The sequence below is a fragment of the Sapajus apella genome, unplaced genomic scaffold, assembly GCF_009761245.1.
Source record: "Sapajus apella isolate SASKATOON/1434 unplaced genomic scaffold, GSC_monkey_1.0 scaffold119, whole genome shotgun sequence".
Lineage (NCBI taxonomy): Eukaryota > Metazoa > Chordata > Mammalia > Primates > Cebidae > Sapajus > Sapajus apella.
The window spans coordinates 4545196-4554870 of record NW_022437059.1 but is presented as its reverse complement, the minus strand read 5'-3'; the positions used below and the strand labels follow the sequence as shown (position 1 = coordinate 4554870).

At 47.1% G+C, this 9675-nt stretch overlaps 1 pseudogene; it reads left to right on the top strand.

Moving 5' to 3' along the window:
* Window positions 1-8888: 8888 nt before the first annotated feature.
* On the top strand, window positions 8889-9399 carry LOC116538502 (annotated as a pseudogene).
* The last annotated feature ends 276 nt before the right edge of the window (window positions 9400-9675 follow it).

Here is a 9675-nt window from a genome sequence, read left to right as displayed (position 1 = left end):
CACTCAGAGAGTGTGGCACAAGCTGCAAACCCATAGGAAAGGGGTTAGAATGCAGGTGTTTTCACTTAGGGAAGAGAAGCAGGAAATTTAGTAGGTAAGTAAAAGTAGGTACAAAGACACAAACAGCTATGAAGAAAAGGTACTTTTTCTGCAACTAGATAATGCTACCACCAGGTGGAGCTAGACTGTCCTGACATGGAACTTAGTTTTTTTGACACGGAGTCTCGCTCTTGTCGCCCAGGCTGGAGCGCAGTGGCGCGTTCTTGGCTCACTGTAACCTCCACCACCCGGGTTCAAGCAGTTCTCCTACCTCAGCCTCCTGAGTAGCTGGGATTACAGGGGCCCGCCACCACGCCCGGCTAATTTTTTTTTTGTATTTTTAGTAGAGACGGGGTTTCACCATGTTGGCCAGGCTGCTTTTGAGCTCCTGACCTCAAGTGATCAGCCTGCCTCAGCCTCCCAAAGTGCTAGAATTACAGGCGTGAGCCACTGCACCCAGCCTGGCACTTCTAAACAGTGATGCTGTGTAACAGGCCTGGTTCCCTCGAGATAAGCATGAGGGGATAAAAATAGTTAACCTTACTTATCTGATTGGCAGAAATTCAAAAGCTTGATAAAGAGTCTTTCTGAGCCTGGGCAGGTTCTGGAAGCTACCTAATTTAAAAACAATGGCAGTATACTCCATTGAAAAGGCTGTGGGAAAACACTTTCATGTTGGTGGGAATACAGACGTTATAACTCTGATGGAGGGCAATATGGTAATAAAATAACAAATAACAAATACATATGTGTTTTACAGTTGACCTGGCAATCCCATGTCTAGGAATTTACCCTGAAGATATACCTCTAACGTTATAAAATACATATGGCAGTGTTTTTTGGTTTTTTTTTTTTTTTTTTTTTTTGAGACGGAGTTTCGCTCTTGTTACCCAGGCTGGAGTGCAATGGCGCGATCTCGGCTCACCGCAACCTCCGTCTCCTGGGTTCAGGCAATTCTCCTGCCTCAGCCTCCTCAGTAGCTGGGATTACAGGCACGCGCCACCATGCCCAGCTAATTTTTTTATTTTTAGTAGAGACGGGGTTTCACCATGTTGACCAGGATGGTCTCGATCTCTTGACCTCGTGATCCACCCGCCTCAGCCTCCCAAAGTGCTGGGATTACAGGCTTGAGCGCGCCCGGCGTTATGGCAGTGTATTTTATGTGGCACATATACTGTTTGATTGCAGCATTATTTATATTTGCAACATAATAGAAACTAAACAGGCTAGTTTCTGCTCAAATATAGGAGACTGGTTCAATAAACTGTGGCACATTCACACAATGAAATACTATGCAATTGCAAAAATAATGTGGAAGATCTCTGCAGACTAATTGGAAGTATTATTTTTTGAGATAGGGTCTCACTGGTTGCCCAGGTTGGAGTTCAGGCTGGATTTCTTGGCTCACTGCAGCCTCAACCTCCTGGGCTCAGGTGATTCTCCCAGCTCAGTCTCCTGAGTAGCTGGGACTAGAGGTGCGTGCCACTGTGTCTGGCTAATTTTTTGTATTTTTAGTAGAGATGGGGTTTTGCCATGTCGCCCCAGCCAGGATATATATAAATAATTTTATTTTTTTTGAGACAGTCTCACTCTGTCACATCACTGGAGTGCAGTGGCGCAATCTTGGCTCCCTGAAACCTCCACCTCCTGAGTTCAAGCAATTCTCCTGCTTCAGGCTCCCAAGTAGCTGGGACTACAGGTGTGCACTACCACGCCCAGCTAGTTTTTGTAGTTTTAGTAGAGACGGGGTTTCACCATGTTGGCCAAGATGGTTTTGATCTCTTGACACTGTGATCCACCCGCCTCAGCCTCCCAAAGTGATGGAATTACAGGTGTGAGCCAAGACGCCTGGCCAGAATATATATTTAAATGAAGAAAAGCGATCAGGCATGGTGGCTTACACCTGTAATTCCAGCACTTTGTAAGGCTGAGGCGGAAGTATTGCTTGGTGCCAAGAGTTTGGAGACTAGCCTGGGCAACATAGTGAGACCCTGTCTCTGAGAAAATTTTAAAAAGGCCACCTTTTTGTAAGAAAGGAGGGGAAATAACAAAGCATACTATATTTGCTTATTTTTGCAGAAACAAACAGAGGAAGGAAAATAAATTGGTTATCTCAAGAGGTAAGATCTGGATGAAATAGATACATGTTGGAGTATCGCTTCTCTGAGTTTACTTACCATTTTGTCTAGTTTTGACTTTTGAAACCATGTTAAGGTTTTGCACATAAAAAAAAGTTGACAAGAAAAAATATGCACAACAAAGACAGGCACGGTGGCTCATGCCTGTAATCTCAGCACTTTGGGAGGCCAAGGCAGGTGGATCACCTGAGGTCAGGAGCTCAAGACCAGCCTGGCTAACATGGCAAAACCCCATCTCTTCGAAAACTACAAAAATTAGCCTGGTGTGGTGGTGCATGTCTATAATCCCAGCTACTTGGGAGGCTGAGGCAGGAGAATCGTTTGAACCTGGGAGGCAGAGGTTGCAGTGGAGCCGAGATCATGCCATTGCATTCTAGCCTGAGCACTAAGAGATAAACTCCAACTTAAAAAAAAGCACAACATACTTGTCCTAAGATTTGTCAGAGACTCCTCTAACAGTACAAAGAAGTTGAGTGTTGACCATGCTTGAGCTATGATATTTATCAAAATAGTACTAGAAAGACAAATAGAACGTAGCATGGCAAATGTGCTGCACATTTTGGGAGAGGGCATTTATTTATAGGGGCTAAAATGTGCTAGCTCGAGAATCAGACCTAATTATAAGGTGATTAACCAAACGAAAAAGTCTCTGGAAGTAGAAAACTAAAAAGAAGGTTTGGAACAGGTTGAAAGCCTGAGAAATAGATGAGAAATGGAAGGGTCATTGAGGTGAGCTTGAAGCCTATCACAGAAATGTTAGAGCTGCAAGACAGTGCCTCAGATGGATTTATAAGGTTTTGCCCTAAAGTTATTTGTGGGCTCATAAAGCCTGTGTCAAAGCCAGAAAACAGTTTAGACAAGAAGTACAGATAGGTATCTACCTTGCCTAGGCTGGAGTGCAATGGCGTGATCTCGGCTCACCGCAACCTCTGCCTCCCAGGTTCTAGCGATTCTCCTGCCTCAGCCTCCTGAGCAGCTGAGATTACAGGCATGTGCCACCACGCCTGGCTAATTTTGTAGAGATGGGGTTTCTCCATGTTGGTCAGTCTGGTCTCGAACTCCCAACCTCAGATGATCTGCCCACCTCTGCTGGGATCATAGGGGTGAGCTACCGCACCTGGCGAAGATAGGTTTTTTAAAGTAGTAACTATTGCAGTAGGGAAGAGGGCCCAAGGTGAACTGAACTCAACTTCCTGAAAAAAACAAAAACAAAAACAAAAACAAAACGAGGCATTCTGAAGGCTGGGGTACGCTAAGGGATAGGCATGAAGGTGTTGGGGGAGTTGCTCAATGTGACTGGACAATCTGGGTTTGTGAATTGGTGTTTGTCCAGCAGAGAAATAAGCACCTACTTTTACAGCAGGAGCAAGTGGTGCAAGTTAGAGCAAAGCACCCACCTGGTTGAGAGCTGGAGCCAGATTTATCCCTCGAATGTTTGCATTTCAAAGAGACTCTCAGGTCCCAGTGAAGACAGCTCTGAGTGGAAGATTTACATCTCAAAGAGGCAGAGAAGCATGTTTCAATTGCAAGCTTGCTTTCTAAGTAATTGCTCTAAGATGGAGTTCAGGGGCCTGTGTCTATTACTGGGTTTGGGCTGAACAGTAAACTTTTCTGACAGCAATGAGCTTTCTCAGGCAGGCATTTTTAGAGGGGGGCTGAGGGCATCCTAGGGACAGGGCCTTAAGTTGCTAGAAGCCATGCTAGAGCTTGGTTAAGGAGAGTCTTTGTTACCTAGGACCTCTCGGCAGTGAGAGTGGTGGATGGACAGTGATAGTGATTCATGTGCGCAATTCATAACTTGCATCAGTAACCAGGCAAAAGCAAGCGCTGCTTTTAGAGGTCTTGGGAAGAATTTCCACAAGTTGCCGGCCATTGGGATATAGGGGAAAGGAATTGGAGGGAGGCTCAGCGGGAACAATACACTTAGCTAATGTTGGGGCTCAGAAATAGATAACCCCAAATATAGTACATTGTGTTAAAACGCGTGCTTTGAAGAGACCCCTCCCCCAAACAGGCTTTGTGTGAGCAACATGGATGTTTATTCACCTGGGTGCAGGTGGGCTAAGGCTTATGTCGGGGGAAGCTCCGGTGAGCTATCAGGGATAATGGCGAATGCAGGTGGTGGTGTGCGGGGTGATTAGCTGAGGCAGGCAAGACTTCAGACTTTCTGGGTCCAGGCTTGCACATGGAGGATGGACATACCTGTCTTTTTATATACAGAGAGAAAGAATTAGAGAAGAGGGGGTGATAACAGGTTTTGGGGAGTGGGGGCGAAGTTTCTCAAGGCTACTTCGTGTATGATTGGGGGCGGCACGGGAAACCTAAAAATGGGAAAGAATTTAGACTGTGGGGAGATTTGGGGGAAAGGGGTGTTATTGTGAGGTTGTTAGAAGGAGCATTTGTCGTATCGACTGATTGGTTGTCGCTTGTATACGATTTTGTAGGAATTGAGAGATTAATTGGAAAAATACAGGGTCCAAATAAGAGAAGGAGAAAGATAGTATTAGAGGACTAGGGATTGGAAGAAGCCGTGACTCCCAGTTAGACAGTGTCCAGCCAGTCCAGGACTATAACGTTAAGTTGTATGGATAGAAAGGCTACAGGCTGTGAGCCTGGCTCCTGTGTAAGAATCCTGAGCGCACAGCCCTGGATTTTAGCAGTATATAATGAAAAGGGTTGAGACAAGTTGGGGAGAGCTAGGGAGGGAGCAGTTTTTAGAGCCGTCTTTAAGGAGTGAAAGGAGTGAGGAAAGGATTTAGGATTAATAGGGTTGGATAAGTTTCCTTTAGTGAGTTTATACAATGGCTTAGTTAGAATAGCAAAACCTGGTATCCAGAGGTGAAAGAAAGTAGCAACCACATCCAGGAAGGAGAGGAGCTGTTTGGTGGATGGGGTGGGGTTTGGGAAATTTGACTTGTAGCAGTAGATGGGAAGGTGGTGTCCCACACCCTGGGGTTAAGGTAGGGGGACATGAGGGAAGCTATTGAGGGAGGTACGGGTTCAGGGAGGCAATGAGGTGTGGCTGTAGCCCAGAAATAGGTAAGGAGGCAGACAATTTTGCTAGGATATCTTCGCCTAACAGGGGAACTGGACACGTGGGGATGATTAGGAAGGAACGTGGAAAGGAGTGCTGGCCTAATTGACACCAGGCTTGGGGAGTTTTGAGAGGCCTGGGGCCTTGCCGTCAATTCCCGCAACAGTTATGGAGACCAAGGAGACAGGTCCTTGAAAAGAAGGCAGCGTGGAGTGGGTGCCTCCGTGTTGATTAAGAAGGGGATGGACTTACCCTCCGCTGTAAGAGTTACCCAAAGTTTGGCGTCCGTGATGGTCAAGGACGCTTCCAAGATGCTCGGGCAGCTTAGTCTTTAGCCGCCAAGCCAAGGATTGGAGCTTCAGGAGCTCTGGGAGCAGCGACGTGAGTCAGACAGTTGACTTTCTGTGGGGGCCCTGCACAGACGGGGCAGGGCTCAGGAGGGAGGAATCCCGGGCTTTGGGCATTGCTTGGCCCAGTGGCCAGGTTTCTGACACTTGAAGCAAGGTCCAGGAGGGGCGGCTGGACGCGCTGCAGTCTGGGTGCTTTGAAGTCTTTGTGAGCCAGTGGTGTGGCTGGGGTTTGTCTTGTGGAAGAGGCAAACATCTGTAGTTCTGAGATGCGCTGCCACTGGGCAGATTTTTCCCTATTACTGAACACCTTGAAGGTGAGGTTGCTTAATTCCTGTTTTGGGGTTTGAGGGCCAGATTTTAATTTCTGTACTTTTTTGTCATGTAGGGGTTGATTGGGTGATAAATTGCATATTGTGCATTTTTTAGGGGTGACAGTAGAAGTAAGGATGACACTTAAGTTACTCCAGGTCAGATTATAGGACTGGGTTGAGTATTGGAGGATGCGATGAAAAGGAGCCTAACTGTTGGCCAATTCGGGAAAGGTGGGATAGAGAAAGGAATGTGCACCTTTGGCTCCAGCCACCTCTAGAAGAGGGGAGTATTGGGGAGGAGCAGAGGTAGCCACAGGACTAAACTGTAAGCTGGGCCCCGTATGAGGTGGGGAGGTGACAGGAGGGGCCTAAGGAGGTGGGTTGTGGGCAGAGGGAGAGGATGGAGGCTCTGAGGGGTGGGGTTAGGTTCCAGATTAGGGCCTGGTTCAGACAGGCGGGAAGGAGAAAGGTCGGAAGGGTGCATTCTGGCTTACAGGCAGAGGAAGGAGGGGCAGACGGAAGGGAAAAGAACTAGATATTAGGGAGGGATTGGTGTGTAAAAAATGCCTGGACGTAGGGAATTTTAGACCATTTGTCCATGTTGAGACAAAAATTGTCTAAATTTTGTAAAATAGAGATATTAAAGGTGCCATTTTTTGGCCAATTGGAGCTGTTGTTTAACTTGTATTGTAGCCATGCAGTGGCCCAGCAAAGAGAATGCAGTGTTTGCAGAAGAAGATGAGACGTTTGGGTTTTCAGTCAGGAGACAGTTAAGGAAGCTTGAGGTTCTTTAGAACACAGGCCAGCGGAGAGGAGGGAGGGATAGAGGATGGGGAATTGTCCATGGTTCTGGAAAGGCAGCAGAGACAAGGAAAATGGGCACGCAACCCAGCCACTCTATAGGCATCCCTAGTTGAGTCTGGGTGGAACCTCCTCAGTGAGTGGCCAAAGAGAGCGTCTTCTACATTGACCTGCCACCAATATCGGCCATGAGCCTGGTGGGTGAGTGACTAGGGCGAACGTCTCCACGATAGTCAAACCCCTGGGGAAACTGGGTCCCCAGATCCGTGACCTACGTAGGATTTTCCAGTCATGAACCTCACAGAAGAACTTGGTTTACCTGATTTTCCTTGTCTTTGCAGTGGAAAAAGGACAAAATCAAAGGGGGAGGAATTGGAAAGGAAAAGACAAAAGGATGAGAAAGCAAAAAAGAGAGACTGCTTACCAAAATAGCCGGTGGTGTGTGTGGGTCTGCAGGCTGGTCTGATGACCACAGGTCAGCAGGTAGATCTCTCCATGGAGGGAGCACAAAAACAGGGATGGGGGTTTGGTCTCCTGTAGGAGCTCCCCAATCCCTGGTTTCTGCCAGCAAATGTGGAAACGCGTACTTTGAATGAAGAGACCCCCCAAATAGGCTTTGTGTGAGCAACATGGATGTCATTCACCGGGGTGCAGGTGGGCTAAGGCCGAAAAGGGTGTTAGCGAAGGGCGGTGGGATAGGAGTTGGTTTTGTAGGTTTGGGGTGGGCAGTGGAAAGTCACAGAGTAAAATCAGTCACAGTGGTGGGGGTAGGTGCAAGGAGTGTACACTACCATAAGTTCAGTTACAATGGCGGGTGGGGTAAGGTGTAAGAGTAGTTAAGATGGCAGGGTGGGGTGAGGGGAAGCTTATGCCAAGGGGAAGCTCCGCTGAGCATCAGGGATAATGGCAAATGGAGGTGGAGTGGGGAGGGTGAGGGAGGTGGGGGCATAGGGGGTGATTAGCTGAGGCAGGCAGGACTTCAGACTTTCTGGGTCTGGGCTTGCACATGGAGGCCTGTTGACACACTGAACTTGAACCAAAGAAGCAAACTTAAGGTCTCTCTGGCCTTTCCCGCTCCGCAGGGTGTCTCCCAAAGAAGCTGAAATTCCTTTATTTGCCTAAGATCCAGACCCTCTAAGGAGAATAGCAGATTTCTTTTCCTCCTGTAAGACCAAGAATGTAACCACACCTGAACACGTCTTTTCACAAATGAATACATGTTTTTCACACTCATCTAATTTCCAAAGAAAACTATTTAGAAGTTAATTTGTTTCCTGATCCAGTTACTCTGTCTAGTAATCATTTATCGCCCCTCTGCAGAATTCCTTTTCTCCCACAGCCTCCAAACTGTCATTCTCTCTGTAGCCTTACAATGGCATGTAAGCTTTTGCACCTCACTGGGAGGTTGGGTCTTCATTCTGAAGGCTCCTATGTATACATATTAAATGAATTTGTATGCTTTTTTTCCTATTAATCTGCCTTGTGTCAGTGATTTTGTACAAACTTCAGGGGCCAAAGGCCTTGGCTCCCACAGTGATAATAAACAATATGACTTTTTGCTACCAAAATTCCTGCTGTTAATTAAAAGAAGAATTGTGACAGTTTTTGAAATGGACAAATACAAGCATTCCTCCAATCGATTACTAGGATTTGTCTAAACTAGAGGAGATGATGCTTCTGGGGGTTTTCTGATTCTCTAGAGGTCAGTATCCTTCCTTGTCTTGTACTCTTTTGCAACTCTAGAAAGAAAAGTTAAATCGGTAGAAGCCTGACAGTGATACTGAGAAAGGAGACCCAGGCATCTGGGATCACCTCCCCCTGGACTTCCACACTGCATTTCAGTACAAGAATAGGCTGACCAACTGGCGCCTCCTGAATCACCTTCCTGTAAATAGCATGCTTGGTATTAGAGAAACTCTCTGGAAAATACTGTTTTTACTTAAACAAGATCAACCCCCCACCCCACTCCTCCATCCAGAGACCAGAAGCCTTTCTCCTGTAGTTCCTAAAGCTGTAAACCCAAAACGCTTTCATACGTGATTTCTAAAACTGTAAACCCAAGACTAGAGCTGTAAACCTAAGATTCTTTCACGTGTAATATCTAGAGTGTAAGCCTATATAAAGGCAGAGCGTCTCTTTGTTAGACGTGCTGGGTTACTTAGACAAGTCATCGCCTGGCTCCCGGCCGTAATAATAATAATAAACTCCTCCTCTTCCTCGGCACTGCCTACGGAGGTAGCAGCAATCTCCTCCTCGGCATCATGGCCGCCCTTAGACCCCTTGTGAAACCCAAGATTGTCAAAAAGAGAGCCAAGAAGTTCATCCGGCACCAGTCAGACCGGTATGTCAAAATTAAGCGTAACTGGCGGAAACCCGGAGGTACTGACAACAGGGTTCGTAGAAGGTTCAAGGGCCAGATCTTGATGCCTAACATTGGTTATGGGAGCAACAAGAAAACAAAGCACATGCTGCCCAGTGGCTTCCGGAAGTTCCTGGTCCACAACGTCAAGGAGCTGGAAGTGCTGCTGATGTGCAACAAATCCTACTGTGCTGAGATCACTCACGATGTTTCCTCCAAGAACCGCAAAGCCATTGTGGAAAGAGCTGCCCAGCTGGCCCTCAGAGTCACCAACCCCAATGCCAGGCTGCGCAGTGAAGAAAATGAATAGACAGCTTATGTGCACATTTTGTGTTTAAATAAAACTGGCATCTTCCTTAAAAAAAAAATAATAATAATAAGCCGGGCGCAGTGGTTCACGCCTGTAATCCCAGCACTTTGGGAGGCCGAGGCGGGTGGAATCATGAGGTCAAAAGATCGCGACCATCCTGGTCAACATGGTGAAACCCCATCTCTACTAACAATACAAAACATTAGCTGGGCATGGTGGCACGTGCCTGTAATCCCAGCTACTCAGGAGGTTGAGGCAGGAGAATTGCCTGAACCCAGGAGGCAGAGGTTGCGGTGAGCCGAGATCGTGCCATTGCACTCCAGCCTGGGTAAC